General features: G+C 40.2%; 1 protein-coding gene across 4 annotated transcripts in view; it reads right to left on the bottom strand.

The window, feature by feature from the left end:
• Positions 1 to 26,314, bottom strand: part of LOC149316967 (cadherin-20) — a 219,590-nt gene that overhangs the window by 111,096 nt on the left and 82,180 nt on the right. For 2 of the 4 annotated variants that reach the window (XR_016280553.1, XM_089516594.1), the window contains exon 2: positions 459 to 612. The exons of 1 other annotated variant lie outside the window; for it this stretch is intronic. The gene's annotated coding sequence lies outside the window, so the exon portion shown is untranslated. Of the gene's footprint in view, positions 1 to 458; positions 613 to 2,641; positions 2,728 to 26,314 lie in introns of those variants that run through there. One more of the 4 variants, XM_089516595.1, reaches the window with a different exon arrangement.

Below are 26,314 nucleotides of genomic sequence, written 5' to 3'. Positions count from 1 at the left end.
ACACAACAGAGTATTAATTAGGTGATCATAGATAATAAAATTTATCCAAGGATGTTGCCAAGTGATATCAGATAGTCAAATAACATCGAAAATATTCCAGAATCTATTTTACAAGGGCAAAATGGGTTGTTCTTTTTTTTTTTTTGACATCTTTGAAAAAATTGAGCAATACTTCTGTTCCAACAACCTTTAGAATAGTTAAAGATGCAATACTGTGCTTATTTTCTTGACAGAAAGCCCAACTGAACATTGTAGCATTCAAATTTGAATAAACATGCATTGGTTCAGGATGAATGAAAGTTAACACACTTTTTCTTTAAAAAAGCAACACATACTATTTCCAAAGTAAATATGTACATTTCTTTGGGTTACTGACAAAATATTAGCAAATCATCTTCTGGGAAAAGGAGACCTTTGGAGCAAGCTATATACCATACAAAAACAACACTGTACCATACCTTTCTATTTCTTTTATTGATGTCACTGTGTTAGCCTTTCCTCTGTGCTCTTGTCACTTACTTCCTCAACTGGGGTTAGAGGCAGATACTTCATTTGACAGCTTGTCTCATAAGAACCTCAGCAATTCTCCCTTTTTATTATCAGACACCACAGCTTTAATGAAAGAGAAAAAGAAAGCAATTGGGAAAGAAGGGAGGGGGGAGAGAGAGAGAAAAAAAAAAAGAGAGAGAGAGAGAGAGAGAGAGAAATTTGCAATTTAAGACATCACCAATTTCTAACCAAGAACCATTGTTTTAAATCTATAGGAGAATTTTTAATCTTGTGAGTATCCATGAACACAGTAGGGACTGAATGGATACACCCACCCATGAGGCAAAGCATATTAGAAACTGTTCATGAGGAAGATGCTGATGGAACACAAGCCACTTGACTTGGCTGGATAGTGAGAACAATAGGATGGTGTTTTATAATGCCACAGTAGTTAGACATGAATAATGCATATATGGGGATAACGGCCACCCGGTTTTGACATGGAAAAAAGGGTGGCAACAGCATGCTCCCAGAATTCTTTATTCAACCCACTAACCCCAAACAAAGTACCGTTTACCAGCCTGTGTACTGATCAGGATGAGAAAGCAATAACAAGCAGGCATCTTCCTGCAGCTAGTCCAAGACTGAATAGTTGCAGGCAACTTCACTTTTGTAATCCACTGCTTCCAAACTGAATGTGAAGCAAACATGCAATTCTTCCCATGGCTATGGTTTCTTTTTAAATGCAGTTATTGTTCAGCAAGCCTACTTCTCTACCAGTGCAATCCTGTACACACCTACTGAGAACCAAATCCCATTTGCATTGCTAGGAAAGTGCCCATAAGATAGCTTCCTAAATGTAGCATCTTCACTAATTTCCCTTTTCAAAGTATTGTTAATTAACCAATGCTCCCTGAGAAATACCTCATTAACAGCAGTGTGTAGAAGGGTTATTAAATTCCCCTCTGGGTCGGAAAGCTTAAGCAAAGTAGTTACTAAAAGGAGCATCAGTTTTGTTTAGTTGGGTTTCTTCTTGCTATTCAGGAAAAGGCAAACAGCATTCCTTGCATTCTTCTACTTGGCCCAAAAGGGGTTTTGTGTGTGTGAATAATTAGAAGAAGGTACAGTCAAAGGATTGGACCATTAGTGGTTTCCCTCTAAAGGAAATTGCATGTTTTTAAGGGGGGGGGGGGGAGACTGCATTTACACTGTAAACACTGTAAAACACTGGACACTTTCAGATCCTTCAGCCTGTCATCCCACTTTTCCCCAAAGCATGAGATTACAATGTTTATCATTCGAAAGGAGGTGCCTGATTGAAGTTTCGCTTGTCACTTCCACCGCCTTTGGAGGAGGTCACAGTTTCCTAGTAAGGTAGATTTTGTTTGTTAGTTTTCAGTTCACATCACTGCTCTCTTTTGAAATGTATGTTATTAGGACAGTGGGGGCCTGTTACTTGTATGTCATGAACCCAACTTTGACATCTCCTTCTAACAACTGTTTTCAGGATGTCATATGGCTAGAACAATTGTCAAACTTGTTAAAAATAGGAGGAAATGTAAGGAAAATTCAAGCAGAAGCAGAACAAGCCAAGAATTTAAAGTGATTTCATTGGCAAAAACTTTCTCCCTTCTTTTTGCTCAGGAGCCCAAAGTAATGGTGATGGTGATGGTGGGGAAGCTTTAAAGGGAAAAAAGCTTCTCTTGTCATCACACATTTAAAAAGCGCTTGCATGCCAATTTAAAAAGAACTGCTATTTCAGCGAATTCTTAAATAACCTGTTCCTTTCTTCATAATCATCCAATATATTTCCTTCACCTTTTGACTATTTCAAGGCTTTTTAATAAAGTAAAATACTCAGGTTTCGCCAGAATTATAGTTTAGAAAGCTCCTTAGAAATATATTATCCTGACACAATTTTTAAAAAGATTGAATTAACGTAGAGTTCTGATTTGCTAAAGAAAGGTAGGGAAAAGTCTTAACCTGTACCCTGCCTCCAAACACACTTTTCTTCTATTCACACTCCAAATTAATCTTCCAGTATTCCTTATCAGTATTAACACAATCACCAAGATAGCTATAAATCACATATAATAGCACTATAGCAAGGTATGGTAGTATATACACAAAACAGACTCTATACTTTTCTCACCAGTTCATAATTTATGTTCATTTCTTCAATTTTAGTTCTCACTTGATAGCTTTTATTCTTTACTTTTTAAGGTTGCTCTCCTTTTCCTTTTCCTCTCCTCTTCCTTGTCTTCCTCCTCTTCTCTCTCTCTCTTTTTCCCATTAGGATTCGAATGGACTGACTCTTTTGCCAATATGTTGATACATGCCTGAATACACTTGTAGAAAAGCAGCTTCTTCTTTTGTTTGGCTCCTGTTATGGGTGAGCGTCCTTCCACACCAATAGGCAATGGCTTCCCTCACAGTGGGAACTTTCCAATAATTGCCAGAACAAATTAAACTGGGGCTTATCTGTTCCCTTCCTCTTTCAGTTGGAAAAGGGAAGGAACTGAAGAACAAGACCAAGTTTAACTGTTGACAATATAGCGTAGAAATAGATTGGATACAGCTAGTGCAAAGTCATGTTATGGACATGCTGCTTTTCAGGAGAGAAATGGATATTGCATCATGAACTGTTTCTGGGACTGAAATAGTCTCTCCAATTTGATGAAGAATGCCATAGTGTCCTTACAGGCTAAGGAAGAACCTTCTCATTCAGAAAAGAGTTAAGGCAGCCACAAAGGATTCATTTCATGCAGCATGTGACCTCGCTTGACAGGGCACTGTCCAAATCTTTCACTCTTGACCACATGGATACCACAAAAACGGTCAGATTTTGATGTAACCATTTATGGTAATATTTGAAATGGGGCTCCAGTCAGGAGGATATTAAGCATGGATATACACTCTATAATTATAGAGTTTTTCGTGCAGTAGACAAATGAATGCTGCTGGATTATAAACAGAAGGCATTTTGTATTTCTATGTAAGTTTTCCATTTACACATGCTTTCTCAGAGTGTGGAAGTTATGAGTTAAAGTAATGAATTACTGTACATGGGAAAGGGGACAAACATGTAATGATGATGCATTTCAAAAATGATGTAATGAGTTGGAACAACATATTCCATGAATGGTTTTTGGTAGAATGAACAATATTTCTAGTTTGTTTTCAGAGGCATTTCACTTGAAAAATAACGTGAGTTACTTTCTTAGCATTGTAATGACAATAGATTTCTTCTGTAAAGACTGCAGTGAGTACTGGGAACTCATTTTAGAGTAAATTTCCAAGCTCTACCCTTAACTTTCCCAAGGAAAAATAATGGGAATGTGTCACAAAATTTTCTCGTGGTGTGTTTTCTAATACTTCTTGCAAGCCATTCTTGATGATAGCATTTCCTGTTCATAAGAGTTAAGAAAGCTATGGACAGCACAATTACTCTATCCATCTTTTCCTGAACATTAAATCCAGAGTGGAACTACAGCAGGGGTAAAGTGGCAAAGCCCCCCTCTCCCCCCCCCCCCCCCCAAGCCCAAGTCCTGATTGTGTTCCTCACACTTAACTTTTGTGTATGGAAAAGTACAGACCAAGCTGTATGCAATGTATTAATGAACATATAGTTGATCCTATGTGAGGGATGTGATACAATTTTACCATCAGCAAAAATACAACATCCTAATGAATGGACCTCTGTGACTGCAATGGGTTGTTGTACCCTTTCTTTTCTCCTTCCTTATGTTGAATACTTCTATAAATCCCCCCTCCCCCCAGGAACAGCAAGTCCTTCAAACCTCAGAGTTCACCCTAACATTATGCAGAATGAGGTGATCACCTCAAATAGTTGATTTTAGATGTCATGAAAGGGCACCGTAGTTATTCAATACTGTATTTTTATTGCCAGGGAAGAAGAAAGACATTTTTATTTTCTGCCTTGGCTGAATGACTAAATACTTTTGCTAATTACTTCAGGTACTATATGTTGTCACACCATGGTAGTAGTGAGATGCTAGCTATTTTAGGCTAGCTGTCCAAGAGGTTACATGACTTGGGCTAGCCCCATCAAACCCTGTACATGAGTTAGACTAGGAAGATCTTTGGTTTGATCCAGCATGGCTCTCTCTCTTGCTGCTTTTCTCCTTTACCTCTGTATCCTGGCTTTTAGTAACAACACTATAGAAGTTTGCTGAACCGAATTAAGCAGTCTTATGGTCCCATTTGGTGACCCTTGCCTGAATAGGAACAAAGCTCTGCACTTTAAAAGAAAATAGCACTGCAGGTTTGTTACAGCCAAGATAAATTGCCAAAGAGGGTGACACATGACATATATAGCACCGCATGTGGTGTTGTAACACCATTAATAAATCTCACACTTGTAAGTGAGCTGTAATAAAGAAAATCTTGCTTTTTCTACAACAGGTCTTTTCTGAGCAGGAATATTTGGTATGAAATGGCTTATAAATAAGAATTAACAGGAACTGGTCCTAGAACAGTGAGTGTTAGTGTAACAAGAATTAATTACTTTCCAAAGTGCTGAACCATGTTCAGCACTCAAAAGGCTACTTCCAAGAAATGTAATAAGTCTGATGAAACGTGATGTCACATACGTATATTAAAGACAAGATAATGGAAAGAGAAAAAAAACTCAGACATAACTCACTATTTGTTACATTTCTGCACACTGGATTTCCTGTAAGCAGTAATCTGCCTCTTATTTAAAAAAATAAATACATACCACGAACAAGGAGAAACTGGAGATGTAATATTGTTATTGAGCCAAATTAATCAATTAAGCCTAATTACTTCTATTGTGAATGTTCTTGGAATCCTTTACAGAAAATGATATAATATATATGCTGCATGGCTTTCTCTATGCTTTTTAAAAAATCTTTTATTTCAAGTAGTATAGAACAGTCAAGTTCAGGTCCAGAGAAAAGTGATGGCAGTTAAGGTTTTTTTTCACATTAATGGGTCTTTGATTAGTTGTGAAAAACTTAATATTGATGAATTTCAAGTTAAACTAAGCATTACCAAAGCTTTGTGGATTGGGGCCATAATCTTTGGATTTGAATCAGTGTGCAGCAGGACATAGGCCTACTTTCACTGCTACTATTCTAAACTATAATTTTAAATCACAATTAGAAGAAGACTGGATTTAAGCATGTAGAGGTCTCTAACCAACACTCAAAACTAGTCCATACCCATGTAAGATGAGTGATGATGGTTCCACTTTGCACGGCTTTGTGCAACTATGTACTCTGACTTTACGTTCTTATTTTGGAAATAAAGACCTTTCCAGACCTCACTAGACCTGTCTCTTTCATACATTTAATTTACAAATCAGGATGCTGGCAGTTCACCCATAAATGTGTTAGTTGGTCTTAGTGATGAGGTTGTTGTTGTATGCCTTGAAGTAATTTCTGACTTATGGCAACCCTAAGGTGACCCTATCATGGGGTTTTCTTGGCAAGATTTGTTCCGAGAGGGTTTTCTACTGCCTTCCTCTGGGGCCGAGAGTGTGACTTGCCCAAGATCACCCTGTGGGTTTCTATGGCTGAGTGGGAATTTGAACCATGGACTCCAGGGCCCTAGTCCAACACTCAAACAACTTAAACCTTGTTGAAGTAGGTCAGGTCATTCAGTTGCTTGAGATGAAGAACAAGATGCTGTCACTTATTCACATGTAGCGACTGATGGGACTCTTAGTGCAGCACTGGCAATAGACAATAGGGACAGAAAGTATGTTTGTAGTTTCTCTTACTGAAGTAAAAAAAAATGAGTTGACTGACAGATGTAAAACCTTGTCAGGAAGAAATAATTTTGTGCAATTTCTCTAATGCCCTGAAATGTTGTGGAGGGAAAATTCTGCAGAGAAAAATGTGTTTTCCTCCCTGTTTTTCTGCACAGAAAATAGGATTCCTGGACAGAAAACACTATTTCCTACACAGGAATCCTATTTTCTGCACAGAATATGTGGCAGCAGTGGAGGGCAGGTTGCACAAAAAACTCATCTTTTTCACCACATAATAATTCTTCCTCACTGGGGTGCTAGAATGCCAGAACTGTGGAAGAGTATTCATTTCCTGCTGCAACAGGTGGAAAAATGCCATAATTATTCATCCTTGTATATAAGCATAAAATAATTGAGATTTTACATCCTTAATGGACAGCATCTTCCATTGCACCTTAGGGCAATACACCAGTTCAGGGAGCATCAGACAAGTGTACCTCTGTTCCCTGACAGTCTGCCTTGTACCTGTGCAGCCAAACAAGTGATGCAATGAAAAATGTGAGCAGAACAATACCATCTGGTTAGATGCTCTTTTGCCTGTCTATATGGTCAGGGAACTTTTTCTTCAGGCATGGTTTATGGCATGTTGGGAAAAGGCCACTAGGTGAGCCAGCCAGAGGTAGCCCATATAGACAGTAACTGAGCACTGCAACCAGTGTGTGTGTGTGTGTGTGTGTGTGGTGATCAGAGAATGTGAGTAGGAGAGTTAGGGCTCATATGCTGCCACATATCCCTAGACCTATTGTATTAGAAAGACAGTTCACTGTGCATAAAAGCAGGGCTTGACCGCCATAGTCAATCAGTTATGTTCTGAGCCTCAGCCTCCTGACCCCAACTCAGTCTGCACTATAGGCATAAACAGGATGTGGCATTCTTAAGAAGGCAATTGTTGTGTGCCTTCAAGTCATTATCAACTTATGGTGAACCTAAGGTGAACCTATCATGGGGTTTCTCAGCAAGAGTTGTGCAGGGAAGTTTGCCATGGCCTTCCTCTGAGGTTAAGAGTTGTGACCTGCCTAAGGTCACCCAGTAGGTTTCCATGACTGAATGGGGATTTGAACCCTGGTCTCCAGAGTCATAGTCCAGTGCTTAAACCACTATAGCATGGTGGCTTGCAAACAGATAATATATATAAAGAATTCTGGGAGAGCTATCCTTTCCTCATCTGATTATTCTACAATATAAACTTGTATAAGCACCAATCCTTCCTTTCCATTATAATTTACAATTCCATGAGGACACTCAGTTTGACATCTCAATCAAATCTATTTGCATACTGGATGAAAAAATAATGAAATGAATCTCAAACAGTCATGAGGAAAGTAATCTGAATAGAGAAATAGACCATATTATTAAACTACCAGAATTTGCTCTTAGCCACAGCACCTCTTACATCAACACACTGCAAATTGTAGGCATACTCTTAAGATGCTTTAATATAATACTATTAAGTACTATTGTGATAGTAAGTACTTCTTATGGAGCTATGAATCTGCATTTCTTAAAGTACATATTTCATTAAGTTACAGTTCAGAAACGTGTATTGTGTATAATGCATATTTTATCAGAGGAATTCCTTTCTCAAGCAGAAAAGTAATAAACAAACAGATAAAAACCTGTATTCCTTGCACTGATTGAAAAAAGAGAGTTATAAAATGACTGTTCATATCAAATGTTAACAAATATTAAAGGTGAATCTAAATCCATAAAATGGGGGGGGGGATGCAATGTTAATAATAATTGTAGGGACATGGCCGATGGCTCCTGTTTTGGTTTAAATCTGATTGTAAGGATCTTATTGCACCAGGAAAGAATGCGGAGGTTGAGCTGACAGTAGCATCTTTCTATGTTCCTTACCACATGACACTTTACTTCTTCAGCTCTCTTCTCATAGGAGATGGTCATAAAAGCAAGACTTTTGTCAAATGGATTTTTCCACCTAGAAAAAAGAAGACTTACTTTTGCAACTGTCTCCTACAGGAAGAGAACTAAAGAGCTACGACTTCATGCAGTAAGGTACATAGAAAGGTGCTACTAGCTGGCTGAATATCCATTTTCTTCCCACATGTGATAAAACTCCTCAGTTCCAACTAGAGTGGGTCTACTCAATCAATAGGAACTTGTTAAGTCAACACATATGATTTAATGGGTCTCCTCTTACTGAGACTAACAAGTGGATTTAGGCCTAGTTACCCAGGACTAACCATTTTTACTTCGGATGCTGGTAATTAGTAGCTTTTATGAGATTTTCCTATTGTAGAAAAAATGGCAATAGAGTGCATTTTTATGCTAATTATAGACAAAACCAAGAACTGTAACAGAACCTGAGCACCAGAGATTGGAACCTCTCTGTTCATATGAATTACACCGATTGCGTTTGCCATGTTAACCCCGTCACTTACATTAGAATGTGCACTCCCCTGCTCAACAAAATGAAACGTATTTTAGAATGTACTTTTGTTATCTACATTGTGCCCCTTTCTTCCTCTTCCTCCTCATTCTTGTTGGAGTCTTTGATACTGAATTGTGTGGTGGCAAGTACAATAGGTTGGGCAGCAAAGAACAGGAGGAATGGAAGCCCAGAAAGAGGAAGTCCACAGCATATTGCCTCATTATGGAGTGTGCATGTGTGTGGAAAGTGAGTTGTAGAACACTATGCAGAGAGTGGGAGTGGGAGTGAATATAGAGACAAGACAAGGGTGAGGACTTGAGGATGCAGCTAAACTGTAGAAATAATTTTGTTTGACACAACTTTAACTGCTATGGCTTCATCCTCTAGAATCTTGGGATTTGTAGTTTTGTGAGACACTAGCACTATTTGGCAGAGAAGACCTTGTAAAACTATGTATCCCAAGTTTCCATAGAATGGAGCTACAGCATTTAAACTGCATAATTTTTACAGTGTAGATGCACACTGAGATACAGAGTAGTGGGTTTTGTAAGGATGCAGATGGAAATACGGAGGGGGGGGGAAGAGTATGTGAAAAGAGATGCACTTTTCCATTTATTTTCCTATATCTGCTATGCACTGTACCTCAAAGAAACAGAAAGTAAACATTCTGGAGACTGAATGGTTTGTTTAGCAAAGCACTGAGCAAGCAAACATGCAGAAATTCCTAAATAGAGAAATTATTTTTCACACACTTTTTATGTTAAATAAACTAACTGTACTCAGACAGTTGGACCACAGCTCTCTAATAAGGAAAAGCTGCTATTATAAGAACTAGCTCTGTGAAGTAAATCTTTGCTTTGGAGTGTACAACTTCAATATGCTGTGGGGGAATAACATGATGAAGTGCCACCATTGTGAAACAAAGGGGTCATTCCCACTACAATTTAAAGGAAATCGCACATTGGGTTATCTGACCTTCATTCCCATTGGGAATCTATTTCGATCCTTATTGAATCAAATTCTGTTGTGATAAAGCGGGGCAAAAGAAAAAAAAAAGGGGGGGGGGTTCTGATAGCACATTTTTGGCAGATCTTTTTGGAAGAATCATTTTAACGCGTGTCCAATAAGTGGGAACACCAGATCAGAATTGATTCATTCTGTTGGGAGGTACAAATGGCAGAGGGATGTGGCCTTTTTGTTTTTTTGCTTTTTTAAAAAATAAAACTAATCAAAAATCGATTGCTTGACCAATCTATTGATTTTTTGAATAGTTTTATTTTTTTTAAGAAGGGGGGCCCTGTCCCCCTCTCACGGGCCCCCCATGCCTGCAGGCCTTGGTTTCCCCCCCACCGGCCTTGGCTCTTTCCCCCAGGCTTGTGCCCCATCACTGGCTTCCCTGATTCCTGGCTTGAAGTCGGTGATGGAGCACAAGCCGGGGGGAGAGAGCCAAGGGTGGCGGAGACAGCGAGGAGGCTGGCGAGGGGGGGGAAGCCAAGGCCGGCGGGGACAGCAAGGAGGCTTCAGCACAAATGGGGACAAACACCCCCCCCCCCCCCCGCTTCAACTGGCCTAAAAAAAGATCCCCTTTTATAGTGAGAATGAGGGATCTTTTGAAATCAGCTACAGACATGGAGCGCAGCCAAATCACAACCTGTGTTATTCTGCCAGTGAGAATGATCCCAAAGAGACAAATATTAATTCCTATAGCTAAAAAGTAGCATATCAGGATAGAAGAAGGCTAGAATCCTAACCCCTGGAATCTACTTCTCACTCTGTATTTTTTTCTTTAAAGAGGTTGTATTCCTTTATGTATCACCAATGACTGTCTAAGGAGATTCTCTCATTAGCTTCATTGCCAGGATAGACCCGGACAATAATATCCTTAAACAGTACCTTTCAGACACTCTTTGTGAGAACAAGGCTTGAGTGCAATGAAGCAAGTAAAAAACAAAAACAAACCCGGACTCATGGTGGATGTTTCCGGTGTCATAGTAATTCTAAGAGCACTCTAAAGAAAGTCTGTTTCTTAGGAGCTATTTTGTATTTGGTTGATGATACCCAGCTATAAAATAAATTTATTTATGATATATGTCAGGGAAAATATTATATATGTATAAATCACTGGCTTAGCCTTTAAAACATATATTAGCAGACTGAGCAGTGAATGCATTTGCATGGTGTGAATGGCCACACTGCTGCCTTCCACCTTGGCTGCTTCTCACAGACTGGGGATGAGGAGCAGGCAGAGAGCTGTGAAGATGATCAATCACCTACCACCAGACAGACATTAAAAACTCAGCAGACAGGGAATGGGCAGCCCAGCTACAAAACCCAGTGCTCTAGCCATGGGAGAGAAGGTAGGAGGAAGAACAAGTAGCCAAACAGGTATGCTGTATTTTTCTTTGAATGGGAAGACTTCCACAAAAATAGTCAGAGGCAGAGGGAGAAACTGCTAAGCAGCCTCCAAAGAGTTGAAGGCTTGCCCAAGGGAAGGGCAAAGAAAACAAGATGGTCCTCAGCAGCAGGATCAGTGGTCTCATGAGGGAGTTGCAGAGGGTGCAGACCACACTGGGTGATACCCCAGAAGAAGGGTGACACTTGGTCAGTCTCTCCTCCTGCTGCTTCCCTTCTGATTTTGCTACAGCAGCAGAGGCCTCCTCACAAGGACACCTCCAACAAGATGGTGATGAAGAAGCCTTAGCACATGTGCCCCAGCTTTGGCTGCAACACTCCCACTGCACTCACCTACACAGACACACACAAAAATATCAAAAAGTGGGGTCTTTTTTTTTTTGCCTCCAATTGCCTAGAGGTCATAGGGGGCATTTCACCATGTTTTGTGGGGCTTCCTAGGCTATTTTAAGCCCAGGACCTTCCCTTCCCAATGTGGTAGAAATGTCTCCCACACCCCTAGGGGGCATTTTTAAAAACAAAATTGACAAAAATGATTTGTTTACTCCTGGGGAGCCTAGGGGCCTGCATATGGGGTGAAAATGCCCTTCACACTCCCTGTAGGTTATTTCAGGATATTTTGGAGCAAAATACTTTGAAATAGGGTATACTTTTGTGGCCCCTGGGGGGTCACAAAACAGCTTTGGGGACTGCATGTAGCCTGAAGCCATACTTTGCCCACTTCTCCTTTAAGCTTTGGTACTAATAAGCCTCTGTGCAGAGGCGTTCTGGGTTATATCTCCTTAGTTGTTGATGAAGCCTAAGGGCTGTGATGTGCTTCTCCCCATAGAAGGAGTGAATTTGAAGGGGAAGCTGCCAATTTATCAGGTCAGGCCAAGACATTTTGCTGCTTGAGTCAAAGAACAAGAAAGTGCCACTTTCCGCATACAAAAGCTTAAAGGACTTCCAGTTGATTCTTTCTTCAACACTGATGAAAGGCATATTCTACCATATTCTGAAGGTAGCATGTCAGCATCAGGAACAAAAGGCAGGTATGTGGTACACAGACCTCTCCTCCAACACCTTGCAACTAGGGATGCAATTCTTCACTATGGTTGCAAGTACACTGTAGGAATAATCCAGTTTGACACCACTTTAATTGCCAGGGCTAAATACTGTGTAATTCTGGGAATGATAGTTTGTTGTGGCACCAGAACTCTGTGACAGAGAAGGCTAGATGACTCACAAAACTACAGTTCCCAGAATCCCATAGGACTGAGCCATAGCAGTCAAATTGGATTATTCCTGCAGTGAGGATGCAACATAAGTTTCTTCTCAAAAGCAGCAATGTACAATTTCAGCAATTCCAATTATGAGAAAGCCTTTGGAAACCACATATTTTTAAAGACTATTCTCAATTCAAAATTTATTCTGCACAAAACATTCACATGGTTGTCTGTGCAGAAAACAGTATTTTTTGAATGATAAATAATACTTCGACACAGAAATATTAATTCCTGTGCAGAAAATGCTGTTTTCTGCACAGAAAATGCTGTTTTCTACACAGAAAATGCTGTTTTCTATGCAAATCAGCAGTGGGCAAATTTTACAAAGAATTAATCCCTAATTACAGCACTTGCTGCTCTGGAATTAATATTTTTGCATGGGAATATTACTTTCCATGCAGAAAATGCTTTTTCCTGTGCAAAACATCCATGTGCCATTTCCCCACAGAAAAGGTCTTGAACTGCAAAGATTCTCATCAATTCAGGATTGTCAGGGGTTTCTAACACTTGCAACTGTCTCCCAGAATCTGGCACCTGAGTTTATTGCCTCTTGTTGCTTAGTGATAGGCCTTTCAATTGATACAACCTTTCAAATCTGATGTGAAAATGCAATTTTCATGTATATTGAAAAGGAGCAGCCCTTGCTACAGAGATGTCAAACTTGAAAGTGAATGGGAAGGCCAATTTTAAAAAGACAAAAACTCCACAAGGAAATAGAAAGAAGAGACCGACCAGAAATATTCCTGGCTTCTGCTGACTGATAAGCATTTGTAAGTAAACAGAATCTGTCTATGCTTACCATAGAGTATACACATATAGATACGTATCAGAACATAAGAAATTGTTCTCCACTGAGTCACATGATTGGGACTAACTACTCTTATGGTATTTAAAAATACATCCAATAAATACCATGGCAACCTAGCCTCCAAGCCAAAGTTTTACACCCAAAAGGAATGTAACCATCTTCCTAATAAAACATTGTCAGTACTCTGTGCATTTTGTTTTTCTCATTTGTCCATTCTGTGTCTCTGTAACAAAGTCTTAGCCATCATCTTCAACATGAACTAAAGTCTAGCTGTAACTAGGATGGTCAGTAACAGATTTTCACAAAAGTGAAAAAACACATCACTTTAAAAGAAAAAGGACAAAGGGAGATATAAATATGTATAAAATCCACCCAAAGAGGGAAAACAAGTTTGCATGCACATGCAGTATTCTACCTTCATGCCAACTGTTGATTCAAACAGTTTCAAGCTTCAAACCCCTCTCTGCTTGCCCAATGATTTTTTATCTTGAAAATGGATTTGGGCTTGTTCAAATAGAAAAATCCTCATTCAGACGGAGAATTATCCTCTGACAAATAAAAAGCAATCTTCTGCAAAGTAGGGCACATAGTCATTCTTGGTTACATCATAGCCATTCTCTACAGTCCACAATGAACTTGATGAATACATCGGCCTGGAAAAGACTCTCCAGCAATGATTTTGGCATGTTGTACTGGAAAATATCCACAAGGATTTATTATTTATACCCTCCTTTTCCTCCAAGGAGCCCCCCTTCCATTTTATTCTCCCAAAGACCCTGTGGGTAAGATAAGATGGTGAGTTGACTGAGACTACCCACTGTTTTACCTGAAGAACCTGGAAGAAAAGTGTTACTGAATTCTTCTGGTAAATGGAGGTATTGTGAAATATCACCATGTAGCAGCCATTTGTCAAGATCAAAGCAGTAGATTGGATGTTACTACACCTTCTTGTTGTTGTGTGCCTTCAAGTTGTTTCTAACCTATGGCAACCCTAACATCCTATCATAGGGTTTTCTGGGGTTAGGAGAGTGTGTGACTTACCCAAGGTCACTCAGTGGGTTTCTATGGTTGAGTGGAGAATAGAACCCTGATCTCCAATCACAGTCCAATGTTCAAACTATTACATCACACTGGCTGGGCTATTTGCATGAAGGAGTGCACAGGCATGTGCATCTTCCCTTCACTACCCCATTCAGCAAGCCTACACTTCCTGCTCCCAACCATCAATGCAAGGCTGTTAACATCAGACCTACAGTATACGTTTCAAATAATATGATTATAGGCCAGTTTTGCACAGTTGACCTCCCAAACTGCTCAGTTGGGACACACACACATTCAATTCTATGTGCACTGGCTAAATTTGAACCTTATGACTCTGTCTGGATCTATCACTGGGAAGAAAGTAAGCTCATAATAATATGGCATAAATAGAGAGGGATATTGTTCAATCAGGCTTTAGGTCAAAGATCAACTCATAACAATGAATAATAGATTAGAATAATTTCAGCCTTAAAGGATGAATATAAAATCTCTCGGGCTGCACACAAAATTTGCTAAAGTTGTAAAGTGCAGCTTCATTTGGATGTTACTCCCCTAATAATTTTGCACCAGATAGCTTTGCCTTGTGATGCAGCACTCTCCATGGGAAAGCATAATTGTCTAAGTGTTGCTCATCATATATGCCATGCCATCATATGCAATTTATGCACACCAGCTCTTCACTGCCAGAATGCACTAGGGAGAACATGCACATGTTGAATCTGTTTGGACATGACATAGAACACTTCAAAATGATAAATTTGAGACTTATGCATGGGGAAGAGAGATTTGGTGACACTCATGTGGTGAAGACTGAATTTCTAAACTGCCCTCCTCCCACTCGGTGCTGGCTATGAGTTCCCACTTTAATCTGTTCAGAAGATGCTGTTCTGAATTACTACATGTTTGATTATTTTTAACCAGGTGTTCTATCCAGTCTAGTTACTGCAGTCAAATAATTTCAAATACAGAAGTGAGCTTGTATTTAGCAAAATAAAATAAATAGTTAAAAATAGAAAAGGGAGGAAGCAGAGTGAGGGGTAAAAAGTTGTCTTTGGGGAAATCCTCTCTTTTTTTCAGACACATACAGCATATAGCGAGTGCTCTGTAAACAAGAATAAATGTGTGATCACTTCTTAAGCTTGTCAACACTAGAATGAAACCCTTTGACCTTGCAAAATCTGTTGTGACTAGTGAATCACATCCAGAAAATGACTGTGTTTCTTAAGCAGCCTGAAAATAAATTAATTATCCAAATCAGGCATATGCTCTTGGATTATTTTTTGAAATGTCTCTAGAGGAATACAAACTGAAAATCATTTTGATTATCACATGGCAAAAGAGTGGTGAACTTTGAAAATACTAATAAAATAATAGTTCAATACAGTATTTGAAAGCTGCATGTAAAGTTTGTTCATAAAATGCAGTTTAAAAAAAACAAAGGCAAATTTGCTTGGCAAAATGGTTTTGTATCAGAAGCACAATTCATCTTTTAAAAAACAAAACAAAAGCAGAGCCACACATTTCCTAGCTGTTTAGTCAGGTATGATTCATCCTCTGCAAATAGCACAGAGGGCATGTTTCTTAATGGTCACACTGATGATTTCAAGAAACCTTATTTATATGGATTTCCTACCAGACTGAAATCAACAGGTTTTATTTTAAGGTGAAAGAAAAGCATTCTATAAACGGCTTCTAGCTAGAGTCGTCTAAAATGTTTTGCTGCTTTTATGGCTGTGTCTGTCCAGGCCAGAATACTCTGGGGGGCAGCCTGCAGTATTCTGGCTCCAGAGCTGCCCCAATGTCCCCCCATTACCTTGCATTCCTGTTGCAACAGCTGTTCACACTTGTTTTCTACCACCAATTTGAGTCACTTGTTTGAGGTCAGAATGAGGTGCCCAGTATCAATCGCATGGCTGGGAGCCTCATTCTGACCTCAAAGCAAGTGATTCACATCAGTGGCAGCCATGCTGAGCGGCACACTGGGATGCGCTGTAAACAACAACAATCGCAATGGAGGGCTCTGAATCTTCTGGGAAACATCATTTTATTTTTATTTCTCTGGGACAAAGGTAACTTTTAGAACATTTTTAAGGGTGTTATAGGATGGGTTTCGGATTGAATGGGTTTGATGCCTTGTGGACAGTTTGCACCAGAACCAGGGTTTGGGCTGTATATTGTTCATAGGGTTGCCATAAGTCAGGACCTCCAAACCGGGACAAATGTAGGACAACATTTTTAAATGTAGGGCACTTTTTAAGAAAATGGAGGACACACGAAAAAATTGATGGTTTTTTAAAAAATGTTAATATAAATGCATGTTTCTTAGGCATGATCAAAATGGAGGACATTTTGACATTCTTCCTGGATAGAAGTTTGGGATGTAGCTTTGTGTGGAGGACTAGGATTCTGGAGACCAGGGTTCGATTCTCTGCCTATTGGGTGACCTCAAGCTCAAGCAAGTCACACTCTCTCAGCCTCCTCAACAGAAAGCCATGGCAAAACTCCTTTGAACAATCCTTGCCAAGCAAACCCCAGGATAGGTTTGCTTTAAGGTATCCATAAGATGGAAAACAACTTGAAGGTACACAACAATAAATAACAACTGAGTACTGTACCTTTAAGTGCAGAGAGTCCAGCAGCATGGTGTAGTGGCCTAGGACAATGGGAGACCAGGGTTCAAATCCCAGGTCAGCCATGGGACCTCATCGGGTGACTTTGGAAAGCAAGTCACACTCTCTTAGCCTCTCTGAGGAAACTAAAGGCAACTCCCCCCCTCAAAGAAACTTGCCAAGGTCACCATAAGTTGTAAAGGAGTTGAAGGCACACAACAACAACAACAACAACAACAACAACAACAACAGAGGAGGAAGAAGGGAAGAAGAAAAATGAAGGAGAAAAAAGAAAAGGAGGAGAAGGAAGAAAAATAGGAAAAAGAAGATAAAATAGGAGGAGGAGGAGAAAGAGGGGAAGAAGAGGAGGAGGAAAAAGAAGAGGAGAAAAAGGGGAAAAAGAGGAGGAAGAGAGAAAGAGGAAAAGAAGAGGAGGAAGAGAAGAGGAGGAGGAAGACAAGAGGGGAAGAAGAAGAAGAGGAAGAAAGGAAGAAGAAGAGGAGGAAGAGGGGAAGAAGATGAGGAAGAGGGGAAGCAGGAGGAAGAAGACAAGAGGGGAAGAAGAAGAGGAGGAAGAGGGGAAGAAGAGGAGGAAGAGGGGAAGGAGGAGGCGAAAGAAGAAGAGGAGGCAGAGAGGAAGGAGCAGGAAGACAAGAGGGGAAGAAGAGGAGGAGGAAGAGAGGAAGAAGAAGAAGAGAAAGAAGAGCAGGAAGACAAGAGGGGAAGGAGGAGGAAATGAGGAGGAGGAAGAAGAAGAGAGGAACAGGCCCCAACCCCCCCCCCAGCACTCTATCCTTCCTAACCCTCCCCCCCTCCAGCAGCCGGAGCCCAAGAAGGGAGGGGAGCCTTGCCGTGGGAAGTCTTCCTTCCCCTTTTGGGCTCCGTCCAGGGGGCGCCCGGCCTTCGGAGCCCAAGAAGGGAGGGGAGCCTCGCCGTGGGAAGGCTTCCTTCCCCTCTTGAGCTCTTTCCCGGGACCAGGCAGCCACCCCTCTTCCTCACCTCCTTGCTGCCTTGTGCGCGCTCCAACCTCATTGGAGGAGCAGAGACTCAAACTCCTCCTCTTCTTCAGGCTGGCCAATTGGAGGAGTTTGAGCCTCTGCTCCTCCAAGGAATATTGTTGGAGAGAGAGCGCGCCAGGCACGCAAGGCAGCAAGGAGGTGAGGCAGGGCCAGGCAAAACTCAGGAGCCTGGAGCCCCGCCCACCCGGGAGAAAGAGGGAAGCGGGACGTGACCGTGCCACTCCCTCAGAAACCGTGCCAGTCACGGTTGTTACCGGGAAATGGCAACCCTAATTGTTCAGACTACCCAGCATAGAGGACAGGAGGGGGAGGACATTTTATTTGGCCTGGGAGACAGGGCCACAGTGAAGGACAAAATGGAGACCATCCCAACATTCAATGTAGATATGTTGTCTGGACTATTTATATGAACTGAATCCTGGCAGTAGAACAGAATCTTCCACCTCATCTGAGGGCAGCAGGACAATTTGGGGGAAATGGTACAAGCTGAGTAGCATAAGCTTGCCATTCCAGCAAAGCAGAATGGCAAAGGAGCTCAGGGAAAAGAGGTGATGGGTTGGTTATGCTGACCCCCACCACTTGCTGCCTGAACTGTCCCTCCACTGTTTTAAGATTATGCAAGGCTTTGAAAAAGCATCACAGAATTGTTGCTTTTCCCTTCCTCAATGATAAAGTGTTACTGAAACCCAACTTTATGTTTGGCTCTGTGACTTTTCACTTTTTTCTGTCACTCATTTATGTTTATGTTACATTTACTCCAAGCATGGTCATTGTCCCATCCAGAGACCTTGGAGGGATATTTTAATTTTTTCAAAAAACCCTGGGGGACTCCCAGTACCACAAAAATGGCCCTGTGCCACATTTTGCCCATTACTTATTTAGTCCATGATGGCAGAGGTTAAATGATAATGAAAGCAAGTATGCTATATTTGCTTCTCATACATTTCTTCCTCTCTCTACATCCCACTGCCAAAGAGTATACTTGTTATCATTATCATTTTGGAGGGCAGTGCTTTGCAGATTTTGCAATACAATACAATTGTTTTTAAGTACATTTGCAGCTCAGCTAAATTCCCACTAGCTTTTCAATGACACATGCTTTACTAATGATATTTACTGATGAAGGCTATGCTTGTTTGTTCCCATGGGGAGATTAGCAATATTTTTTATTTCAAATGTGATTGGATTTAAACATTGAGCAAAAGCCTCTTTCAGAACCTCTGGGGATTCCGAAGCAGGAGCAGTGCATGATTGGGAGATGCAAAACTTACCATGAATCAGCAGTATGTATGCAACAAGAAGTTGCTTTCTTCAGAAAGTACAACTCTTACTAATATGCAATCTCATTAAACAGTTTTTTATCTCCTCTTTTACATATAATACCTGTACTGGGGAATGAATTTACACCAGAGTCAGGCTAGTATATTTTTTTGGTTTTTAAAAAAAATTAAACTGCTTAAATTCTGAGAACATCCTTAAAATGAGAGTCTATACACTACAAAAATGCCAAGGCAGCCCCAGTGCAGAAAGAACTCTTGGCTCCAGCTGTGTGAGAGAGAGAACGGTGAAGGGCAGGACCCAATGTGACTTCCAAAAACAACAAAAATGTTTACCAAAAAAAGTTTTAAAGACCACCTGAAGCCCAGTGGACCTGAGGCACCTAATTGGGAGACGCCCTCAGAGAGTGGCACCTTTAAAATGCTGGCTCCTGGGCTCCCTCACCAGACCACACTGGCTGAGAGAAGGATGCAAAAGAGAGCAGCAGAATATTTTATGCCAGCTCCAATGCCCCCAGAACACCTGGCTGCACCGGCCTAGAGGATAACTATTTTAACATGTAATTGTTAATGGATTGTTGTTTTGCTGCTAGGGGAGAGCTGGGGATTGTTGTTTAGATTATTATGCTCTATTACACTTGATTATTATGCTATGTCATGTATTTTGGATTTTTTGTACTTTGTACTTTTCTATGTATTTTTGATTTCTTGTATAATTAATCTATTGTATTATGTTTGCTGTGATGTAATTGGTGTGTGGGGGCATGTACTTTGTATTTTGCTCACTTTGCTTTGTAATCCACCTTGCTTCTGCAAGGAAAAGGTGGAATATAAATAAATCATATTATTATTATTATTATTATTATTATTATTATTATTAAAATAAGTCATGTACCATATTTATCCAATTACTATGTAACAAAAAATGAACCTCGTAAAGAATTCTCCTTCCCTCCCCTAATGTTTTGTGTACCTTTTTTTTTCAATAAATGGTTGCAGAGGACAGTTATACCGACCACAGCTGTCCCTTATTCCAATGAGGTGTTTATTAACTCTTGGACTCAAATAGTCTATCCCTTTCTAATAAATGCTACTGAGAAGAGGAGAGGTTTTTGAAAAAGATAACCTGTAAATTGGCGGCAACACTCCCCTCGCCAACAGATTATCACTGTCCCTTGGCTGTAAAAATTGATATTCACTCTGGAAGAGGAGTCTGGGTTATCTTCTGGACACATCCCTTGGCTGAACTCTGAACTGGTAGTAGTCTAGGATAAGATTAATTCATATGTATTCTAGCATAGCAAGGGGTTGGACTGGATGGTTCTTGTGGTCTTTTCTAACTCTATGCTTCTGTGATTTTATTGTGCACACCATCTAATTGATTTTGGGACCACCATAACTCCTGCTTGATCTAAAAGAGAAAAGCTTATTTTTTCTGAGTCTTATTTAGTAAAGCTCAACATTTATATCCCTCACTTCAATCATACTTCTCATTTGTAATCTAAAACACAGATTCCTCAAGTGTGAATGGTGCTTCTCTATGGAGCAGATACATGCATGTAAATAATACATAATAAATAACATTTTCCATACAGAGTCATATGAGCTATATCCCCATATAATGTGATTTATAACAGCAGCCAGCCAGCTATCCCTGTATGGTTTCTGCTTATGACCTTTTAGTGGTGACAGTCCTAAAAGACATTTTGAATAATTACCCATGAGAAAAAAACACACATCTTTTATATAATTTTATAGGTATCCTACAGTGAAGTGATCTTTCACAGAATCTTCTTTCTTCTTTATATATATAAAAAAGATTCTTCAGGGCTGAAATAAAAAAAATGATTCTGTTCCATTTTCACTGCAAACTATCTGCTTCTTAGGGATGCTGGACTCCTGTACAACCAAGTTATTATGACTGTTGAGAATCCTTGCAGGAAATAAGCGTGATAGGTCACCTTTTACAGAAATGGTGGAAAGATGAGCTTCAATGAACTATTATTTATTTATCATTCATTTATTTCAGTTCTGTGCCACCTTTCTCCGAGAAAAGGACCCAAGGCAGCTCACAGCTCACAGCAAATAAGTTAACTAAATGAATATTAAATTTTGTATTGGGTTACATGTGATAGAAATTTCTAGTTTTTATCCTGTGATTGCCTAAGGAATGAAAATGAATGTACTCTCTCAATGTAATGCAGGGCTGGGCAACTGGGGGGAGGCTAGGAAGCTATACTGGGCCCTAGGAGACCCTGGGGAGCTGCATCCCACCACATCACCCACCGCAAAAAACAAAACAAAAACAAAAAACCATTCTTTTGCACCCAAATTCCCTAATATACTATAGGGACTTGAGGGGGTGTTCACCATGTTTGTAGACCTTCCTGAGCTATTTTAGGCCTAGGTGAGGCCATTTTCAAAACAGGAAGTGATGGGAAATCGCTTTTGGCTTACTTCCCATTTTAAAAAGGACTTTCCTAGACATAAAATGGCCCACAGCCCCTGAAAACATAGCAAAAGTGCCCCACTCTAAAAGAATAAGTGCTCCTAGAGGGAATTTTTGAGCCCTGGGAAGCACTGGGGCACAAAAACGACCCTGGAGATTGCCACTCCACCCATCTCTGATGTTATGTATGGTATTGGAAACATGTTGTAATTGTATACCAGAGAGTAATGGGACTACACCACATGGTTAGTAGGTTTCTATGAGCTTCAAAATAAATGATCAGCACACCCATAGATACTTTCTTTGGGGAAGTTTTGGATGTGGCCGGAAAACTGGGCTGTACAAGAGATATTTCATATAGTATACTATGTGAAAACTCTGTCTCTCCCCAGCCAATTCTGGTTATTGGTCTCGTGAAAGAATATGCCAGTGGGGGTGTGTGTCTTATTTGGGGAGCCCTTTTGCACAGCTGCTCAGTAAAGAGCTGCTGCTTTCAAGGAAGAGAAATTTTGGGGCAAAGATTACTGTAATAAAAAGAAGGATCGTGAGAAAAAGAGAAACTGATAGCACTCAGAGGGAAAAGGATAGTGGAAAAGACTGCAGGAATATAAAAAGGACTATGATGGCTTAGAATTAAATCCTGTGTTGTAGCTGAACATTCTGTTTATACAATAGACAACTACAGTTGCCTATGGGAAGAAGACTGCCAGCAGGACATCAGTTCCCAGCAATGAATATACAGGGGTGTATTGTATCTGATAATGATATTATTTTGTATCCCACTCTTTCCCCAAAACTGGGAACCAGAGTGGCTCAGAATATTAAAAGAAGAGTACAATTAAAGGCATTACAACATGATTACAATATTAAAATAGACTGCTCATTCAAAGAATTGTTACACCCTGTGCAGGCCTGAATCAACTCCTCCTTTTTGATATCAACTGATAGTGACATCCCCTGTATGACCGTTCTATGTGGAAGCCTCCACCATAGCCTTGAAGCAGGTGAGTCACGTACATGGCTGGTATTTCTGGAATCGCCAACCAGGATTTGGCCACCACACATATAGAGGTATTAAATGGAAAAGTTATATTACAAAGAGGGTGGCATCTGGCATGGGAAGAAATAAACCCGTTCATCTTGCCATCCTGTCTCAGATACATGCTTATTTCACACCTTCCCTGGCTTTTCTTGGAAAATCAGACTTCAAAGTACAGAGAAACATATCAAAATGTATAGGATCATTTTGGCACATCAATGCCTTGGTCTTTTGCCCCTTTTAAATCAAACCCATCATATTGAGGATTTGTCTCTGGACTCTCTTTTGCCTCGGATCTCAGTATACACAGGTTATCGATCCCACAGCTGAGTAACCCAGCCCTAAAATTTGAGCTAACACTTATTCCCCTAAGATTCCAGGACTGTTCTCCAAGACAGGTCCCAAGGCAATGGTTTTAGAATAAAACACTGTTCCAAAAGACAGAAGTGTTTAAAACAATACAACAAATGGTCTCTGATACCATTTGTGTGTATATATTGCCATTCTAGTACCCAGGGATACTTCCATTAATTTATCCAGTCTCATTAAAACCACCAACGTTGGCAATCACAGCATCTTGTGGCAGTGAACTCCACAGTTTAACCATGTGCTGGTTGAAGAAGTACTTCCTTTATTTGTCTTGAATCTTCCACCAATCAGCTTTACAGGTGGAAGAGGAGAAGCAGAACCTTCCAAGGCTTTTGTAAGTACACATTGATCAAGCCCTATGTTATTGCCATATACTTCAGATTTCAGCTAAATTGCAATTTCTTTATTACTCCAGATTAAGTACATGGCCCCCTATGTAGATCTGAGTCACCATGAAACTTAGTTTTTATTATCCTTACAGTTGTTAAAACAACAACAACACAATGCTCCAGTAGAGTGCCTGAATTCCTGAAGGTGCATGAAATAATAAAATAAGGGTGTTTGATTACTGCCATGCATGAAGGTATCCGTCTGATATCTTTTGCTGTTTTCTCAAATGTGATCATGTTCTATGGAGAGCTGGGATTAGTTTAGCTCAAAGAACAGTTAGCCAAAAAGATCCTTTCTACCTCACACTTTTTGTGTGTGTGCAAAATGTGTCATGTTAAGAAGATTCTTAATTTCAATTGGTGTTCCTGGATGAATAATTATTAAATTACACTCTCTGTAGATTTTAAGATATTTTTATTTGTGCTCTTAGTTGTTCATCCTAAATACACTTACCAATTTGTTTAGGACTGTATCACACACACTGCTGTGGTAACGTGCACAGAACTGCGGACCCTATCACATGGGGTTAAAACAGCAGCTTACCTTTCCTGAATTCAGTGCTAATTCAAGAGTCAGACGGGTTCTATCATACAGAAATCACTGCTGAATTGCCCCCTAGGTCTGTCCCGAATGCAGCCCAGGTCCTGTAAGCCACTTTGGCGGCCCCTTTTCAAAAACCGAAGCTTCTGACTTCTAAAAATGGCCACCAAAGCAGCTTAGATGACCCGGGCTGCATCCAGGATGGACCCAGGCAGTGATTCAGTGATGATTTCTGTGTGAATTTGAGAAAAGTAAGCTGCTGTTTTAACCCCATGTCCTACAATGTGTTTCTTAATATAGTTATTTTATTTTTATTACACTATTTTATCCCAGATGACATTTAAACGTACAGATATTCACAACAGCTTTGGATTTTATGTTGACTGTTGATCTCACTGGATTTTTAAAGAAAACCAATGAATAAGCATATTACTATATAAATCTTCATCCCTGCCTCTGCTTTCCATATTTCATGCTGCACTACTGCACCTCAGCCAGAGTTTTGGGCTTATCTCTTTCCCCCTATTCCCTCCTGGAAAGCCTTCTGTTCCATCCATTTCTGACTGGAAACTGCTTGACTACCCATGCCTTACTATGGAACTGAAAAAAAAAATCTTCATTTGTCCCCTTTGGCTGTTGCTAAACTGTCCTTATTTCTTTAAGTCTTATTCCTACTTTGCCCCTTGCATCTTCTCAGTAAGAGGTGGACAGTGCACAACCTACACATGTCCCACCCAGTTTGGTGGTATTTAGCCCCTTTTAGCCAACTCCAGCAAGAAAAAAAGGGAATTCAGCTGAAAAAAGAGGATCTCATGAACTCACACCCCCCCCCCTCGCCTTGAGCAGAAATTCTCCTTCATAACAAGGATCAGGTGGCTCCAGTGCTATGTTACTGCTGACAACCTTCCCAAAAGATATTCTAAGAAGTCAAAAATTGTGTTTGTGGGTGTGTGTCCCCTATGGTGGTCCCCACTGTAGAAAGTTGGCCCCTGGAACCCGGAAGCTTACCTGCTCTGCATAGATTAGGATGGAACTGGAAATCTTTAGTATTTTAAATGTATATGAGAATATTTTAGGAGAAGTGCTGTTTTGGTTTCCTGAGTGTTAAGGCTGACTATGTATTTCTACTGTCTGTTTGAAAAATGAGGGGGGAAGCCCAACAAAATGCCCCCCCCAAATGAGAATAGCAAATATGTCTACTTGTGCTTCTGCAAGAAGCCACCGAAGTGGTGAATGTCTCGTAATTCATTTCATGAATTCTCCAGCATTATTGCCTTTCTGGATTAAGGTCAAGCCTGGGTGGATGTAAACCCTTTTAATCCACAAGAGAAATCCCAAATCAATATGCCTTCTTCATTTCCCTGCACTTTCAGCATGATAGACAGAATAAAGAATTTGACGTAGAAAAAGGAATTTATATGTAATACCCATTTCTGACAAAGGCACATAAAAAAGCATGAAGCAGGTTATATCCATTTTTTAACAAAGTCTCTGGTGAATCTATAGTATAATGATGCTAACTGTACCTACTTCCAGGGGAAGATTACTCTGGATCTTTAGAGAATTGACTTTGTGAAATTCAAATGAAATAATATTCTTTGAGAGATGAAGTAGACTTGAACCCCAGGCAATCTTTAGTAAGGTCTTCAATAATTTTGAGGCCTATTTAAAAGAAAGAGATTGTAATAGCTAAGGATGGTTTTAACTAGTGGATCAGAAGAATCACCAGTTTATTTATGCTTGTCTTCTTTTCACATTCTTATGCTGCTTGTTATTTCCAGATGGTGAATGTTGGGCTGGAGCAGATAAACGTGAAAGAGTGGCCAGAAGCAGTTCCAAACTCTGCCAACCACATGGCCTGATCTGAAAGCAGGCCATGCTCAGTGGGGCTGACCAGTGCTTCCAGGAGCTGGGTTTTCCTAGCTCCTTTTTGCTCTGGTCTTAAAGACTGGAGCACAGCTGCTGGCCACTTTGGAGGTGCACATCGTTTGAATGCCATGGCTTCAAAGCAGCCAGAAGTGTCTTCATTTGGCCCATCTGTTCTCCACGATTCTATGGGGTTTTTGAATATAGGGAGAATACAGTAGAGAAATAACCATTTTCTCTTTTAGTGGTGGAAAAAAAAATAAACCACAACAATTATTAATCCTTTCAAATGAGGACAAATAGTTGACGATTTACACCTCTTGGCAGGTATTACAAAAACACCAAATGCTCAGGGAAAGAGTCTTCAGTTTTATAGATCAAGATTTTAATAGTTGGAATAACATGTCTTCCATCATTGGTTGGACTGGATGGACCTTCTGGTCTCTTCCAATGCTATGATTCTATAATTCTATGATCTGGGGGGAAAGCTATTCCAAAGCAGAAGTTCCACTACAAAGAAAATTGTCCTCCTTCTCATTGGCAAATGGGCAT

The sequence above is a fragment of the Sceloporus occidentalis genome, unplaced genomic scaffold (genome assembly GCF_023333645.1).
Source record: "Sceloporus occidentalis isolate IW3139 unplaced genomic scaffold, rSceOcc1.0.p SCAF_3, whole genome shotgun sequence".
Classification (NCBI taxonomy): Eukaryota; Metazoa; Chordata; class Lepidosauria; order Squamata; family Phrynosomatidae; genus Sceloporus; species Sceloporus occidentalis.
This window is presented reverse-complemented; position numbering and strand designations above follow the sequence as displayed.